Source organism: Calidris pugnax, unplaced genomic scaffold (assembly GCF_001431845.1).
Source record: "Calidris pugnax isolate Ruff unplaced genomic scaffold, ASM143184v1 scaffold273, whole genome shotgun sequence".
Lineage (NCBI taxonomy): Eukaryota > Metazoa > Chordata > Aves > Charadriiformes > Scolopacidae > Calidris > Calidris pugnax.
The window spans coordinates 7,556,934-7,562,717 of NW_015094508.1; positions in this window are offsets into that span (position 1 = coordinate 7,556,934).

Here is a 5,784-nt window from a genome sequence, read left to right on the forward strand (position 1 = left end):
GTGGTGGGGTGATGTGTGGGTGGGTGATGGATTTTTGGTTGGGGGTTGTTGTGTGTTTAGGTGGTGGGAGCTGGTGTTGTTTGTTTGGTTTTGGTTTTTTTGTTTTTTTTGTGTTTTTTTTTTTTGTGGTTGGACTCGATGATCTCTGAGGTCCCTTCCAACCACTACAATTCTGTGATTCTGTGAAATCCTGACATAACTGCTGCTGTTGTGCAGGCCCAAGGTATTGATTGTATGTCAGCTACTCAACGAGCACCAAAGATCTTACAATATACGGGTGATGCCGGTACAAACAAGGGCTGTTGTTCCCTGTCAGTTTACCTCAGTTATAGAATTAAATGCCTACTTCCAGAGAGAAAGACAAATATTTTTTTCTTGCCTGTGGGTGGGGTGGGATGAAGAAAATAAATGAGGGCAGGGGAGTGTCAGATGGATAGAATAATGAAAAGTCAACAACCTCCATATACCTTACAGTAATCTCTGAAATGCAAATCAAGCTCTATCAATAGGCATCCAGAATTGAAGTAGATAGCTGGTGTTTCCTTCAGTCTTCCTTCCCAGATAGTGGAAGAAGAACGTGAACATCTGCAATCCACCTTCTCCTGGGGAACAGACTGTGCACCGAAGGCTGGAATCACTGAATCAAAGCTGAACCAAGCTATTGTTTGACAAACAGCTAAAGGAAATACACATTCACAGCACAAAAATTAGAGCTTCACCGTTCTCTGTAGCAGGTGAGACACCATGAGATTTTAGTCTGTTCCGTTATGTATATATACTTTTTTAGGTACCTAGAGTAATGGAAAGATACTTTTCAGCACAATCTACTAAGTTTGTATAGCGTGTTTTAACTTTACTTGAGTACATATCAGACTGGCAGGGGTTTTGTACAACAGTGCAATTATCTTTTTAGACTTTGCTAAAGTTACACTTCCATGCTTAGTAGTTTTCATGATCTTCAGAGCATTTTATCAATATGAACATAATTGTTGTCTTCGTGGTCTCTTAGACTTCTGAAGTATTCTAATTGCTACTGTCATCAGTTTGCAGTGTGAGAAAAGTGATGTGTACATCACTGATAGCTTAACATTTTAATATTAGTTTTCTCTTTTACCATTACATGTTCTTTTACCATCCAAATTTAATGGATATTACACCATCACTCATTAAGTTTACATTTTTTAGATTATGGCATTTGGTAGTGTGAGCTTGTGCTGTTTCCGGGAGATTTTCCTGAATATTTTCTGCAGGTGAGTCAGATACATATTTACTTTTTTTTTTTTTTTTTTTTTTTTTTTTTGGGTTTTTTTTTATGTTTTGTTTTGTTTTTTATTTTTTTTTGTATTGTGAGCTCTCTTCAATGGTCTATGCTGGTTCTTGTGCAGTCTGCAAGGGAGCATAAATGAGGTCAAACAGAAGTATTACCCATAGGCATCCAAGAGGTGGGACTAAAATTGAAAGAAAAATAAATTCTGAGTGATACAGTATTATTACACACCTCTGCAGCTGAAGAGTTTTGTGTTCTTTTTTTTTCAGCAATAAATTGTGATGAAGAGTCATAGCTAAGAATTGCAAGAAGGCAATTATAGATAGGAAAAATTGCAGTGTCTAACTATAAACTTGGAACAGACTGAGTAACCTTACAGGTTTGATCGTTAAGGACTTAAAAGCTGCTGAGATAATCAATGCATATTGAACTCTGTTCAATGTTTTTATAGTTCAATTCAATTCAAACTCAATTCAATGCTTTTATAGTTGACAGCAACAAAGAAAATTGTAGCTGCAGATGACTCTAAAGAGTATCATGAGTAATGAACCTGACACGGTGCTTGTCTGTTTCATGCAATAATCAGTTCCAGGAACTTTTAAGGTGCGTTTTCAGCAGTTCATCTTTGCAGTTCCTCACGACTTCTCTCACCAGTAAAAAAAGGGCACAATCTGTATGTATGCAGACACGTATGTATGCAGTGTCAGATGTCACAAACCTTGTAACTGAACTGATTGCTCAGTAGTGCCAGGCAGCCTCCACAGTAGAGCGAGCAGTGAAGCTGTTAGAAAGGAGCTCTGACACTGCCATGTCTTGGGCACTTGCCTGTCTTAACTTGTCAAAATTACTGTACATCAGAGACTCTTTTAGGCAAAAGCACGCGCTTGGTGCCTCTCACCACAATTCCTCTGCCTCGGGGCAGAGAAGGACATTATTGGAGATTCTAAGCTACCAATCACAATAAATAAGAGCAAGGATGGGAAGAAAAGACATGTTTTTTAATACAACAGGAGGCCTCCAATATTGTACACTGATAGTAAGCTGTCTCAAACAGGCTTCAGATAATATGTAACAGAAACCTTTCAAAACAAAATCTAAGAAACTCAGATGCTGGTAGGTGTTTCACAGACCACAGAAGTATCTGGGCATTTATATTAAAAAATTTCTTAATACGATGCTTGACCCAATAATTTTATTTCTGTATTTAGGTAACCAGTATGATGGTTTGCCAGTACATGAGAGGCTAATTTGCCAAACAATCACTGGAGGATGCTTAAGTTTCCATTAGAGTTTCTTCCTCAATTCAGGTAAGCTCTCTGGGGAGGTATTGAAATTAAAGAAGTTCTGGTGGTATTAGGCCCAACTTCAGAATAAAAGAAGTGGGGAAGATGAGGAGGATGAAGTTTTCTTTCTAAAAGACTAGGTTGCTTGTGCCAGGGGCTAGGAGTATAATGGTACTGGAAGAAGGATGAAAGACTGGGATATAACCAAAAAAGCCTTTTTGTGGATTTGTACCAATGAGAACTTGAATATTTCTTTCAAAGGAGAAAAACACACTCAATTGTTTGAAAGATACCATTTTTTCAGATAACCTTGACTTCCTTCGGGAAATCTCTTCTGTTTTTTTAGGTTCTACAAATTCACTTTGCCAAACCTTTCCAAATCTCTGAAGTGTTCTGAATCTTAAATAATGCTCTCTTTCTAGAACATCTGACAGATACCTCTTCCATGTGCAATTGCTGTTTCTGATGTTACTGTATCTTCTCCTGGCTGAGAGAGATTAATTATTTGAATCTGGAAAAAGGTGGCCAAAAGAGTGTTGCTTTTGGATCAGCAACTCTTACCTTCCCAGCCCCGCACCTGCCCCAGCTTCAGAAGCTTTATTACTTTTCTTCTAAGTTGCAGCACAGAAGAGATTAAAAAGACTGTCCTCAGGGCTGACAGTAAAAATTTTTTCTTTAAATTTTCCCAGATGTCTAAAAATAATTTTCCAAGTTGATGTAGAGAAATAGGAGGTAAGTAAATTAAAGGAAGAAAAGACAGAGAAGAATAAATATTTATGTTCCGTTGTGAAATGAGTATATGTGTACTTTACATTTCATTAGATGGCTAAAAATGAATAAGCTATTTCCAATATGAGTGGAAAAAACCCACACATTTCTTATTATTAAATCAAAGGATTTTTTGCTCTTTTCTGTATGCTGTGCACAGATCTTTTGTATTCCTAAACAAAGCCTTAATTTACTACCTTTTCCCTCTTAAATTTGATAAGTGCATTGTATTGTGTTGTTTCAGTAAACCGTTACTGAAGGAACTCAAAGCCAGAAGAAAACTGGTATTTACTGGTTTTTGAGGTGGAAGGCATTATAACTCATCGTTATAGCAATGTTTACAGGAAATTAGAGAAACTTAACTTTTCAATTAGCAAAATCCAATCTGATAAGGCTATAGGCCTTCCTAAATGTTAGGGGATAAGATGTAAACAAAAGCAGAGAAAGCACTTAAAAGATAATATAAGTATACAAACAAGTTGGTATTATTTGTCCAGGAGCAGATTTAGGCTGGAAATTGGCAGAAGGTTTCTACGCATCAAAGATCTGCAGTCCCAGAAGAGCAAGAAATACAACTTCTGAAAGAGGGAGCTTGGTACATATAATGCCTCAAATGAAGATGTGGTTGCATGAGGCAGCAACAGACTAGGCAAACAGAACTAGGTGTCCAGAATTCCCATTACTACTGGTACTTAAATACACAAGGAAAATGGAAGGGATATAAATATCATACCAAGAAAATACACAGATAATAGGAAAAAAGGTCAAGTCTCAAGTACTAGTGAGGAGGAGACCAATAGTTCAAAGCTAAACGAGTTCAGACAGGAAAATGAAAAAAGTCTGAGACTGGCAACATGAGGCTAGTTCTGGACAGTAGATTAGGCATATGCTGTGAGCAGGTTAAATTGAAAAATACACATTAGAGGATACAAACACCAACTAAGGAGGAAAGGTATACCTCTTACTTGAGGTATGGCTGAGGTAGTAATTGAGATTTTAAAAATAGTACAAGGAAATAGAATCTCAGGAAAAAGATTTCTGGATTTAATATAAATGATTCAGCTGTGGAACAGTTTAAAGTCAGTGTTCCAACCTTTGCCACACTGTGATCCCTAGAAAACGTCTCCCGTCCACCTGTATTTAGCCTGGCTCAGTTCTTTTTGAAGCAGAAAAGGAAGTTTACGCAAGTAAAAGATAAGTTTTGCTGCCTGTCAGACAGTGCCTTGAAGGTCCTGGAACTTAAACAGGACTACAAACTTCCCAAAATAATGCTACAAATCTATTCTGGCTGAAGCAACACAGGACCAGGCAGGAGCAGAAATGTCCTCTTGTCCATGAAGCCAATAGGTTGCCTGCTTCTTACACGGATAATAAGGAATCTCACCTTTACACCAACGTAAGACCAGTAGGCATTTTAAAAAGAGGTATCAGTACATCACTGTGCATTTATTCCTGAAATGGGATAAAAGTAGGCTATTGTATTTTTCCCATTTGCTGACACAGATTTTTCTAAGCTGAATATCAAACCAAGATAAGACTAAAATTTAAAATTGTAATTTTAAGCTTTTGTTTCCTCATGATGTACTGGTTTTGGATGGGATAGAGTTAACTTTCTTCATACGAGTTCATGGGGTGCCGTGTTTTAGATTTGTGACCACAGCAGCCTTTTTTTGTTGCCCAACCTGGGGCTTGAAGTTTTCCAGATAGCAACAGATATGACTGGATACACAACAAATATCACACCTAGTTTTGGGTGAACTACGTCATTGTTTCTAAATCTAAGCACAAAAAGCCCAAATAGCAGGAATGCAATAGCGCTGAAGTCCCAAACAGCTGTAGGGTGAAGCACATCAACCAAGAGGCCCGTTCTGGGCTAGGCTGAGGGCAGTGCCGTGATTCTGCCTGCAGAGCACTTACTTTGGCAAGTGGTAGATGCAATGTCTGGGTAGAGGCAACTCCTGAAGGACCTGGCATTGCAGGCTGGCAGACAAAAACTGAACCAGAGGAGGGAATGACCTGCAGAAGGCATACTGACAGCATGTGATGTTTCCAGTTCTACACCTTTGCAGATTTTGCGTGCTAACTTTTACATATTGTGCAAGTTAACACGCAGCCTTCTTTATGTCATAAAGGATGAGGAAAAGGCTGAGGTGCTCAACGCCTACTTCGCGTTGGTCTTTAGCAGTGGAACTGGCTGTTCCCTGCACACCCAGCCTCATGAGTTAGGAGACAGGGAGGGGAAGCAGAATGAGAGCATCACTATCAAAGAGGAAGAGATCAGTGACCTGCTATGGTGCTTGGATGCACACAAGTCTATGGGACCGGATGGGCTATACCTAAGAATGCTGAAAGAGTTGGCAGATGTGCTTGTCAAACCACTTTCCATCATTTACAGGAAGTCATGGCTGACTGGGGAGGTCCCAATGGACTGGAGGGTGGCAAATTTAACACTCATCTACAAGAAAG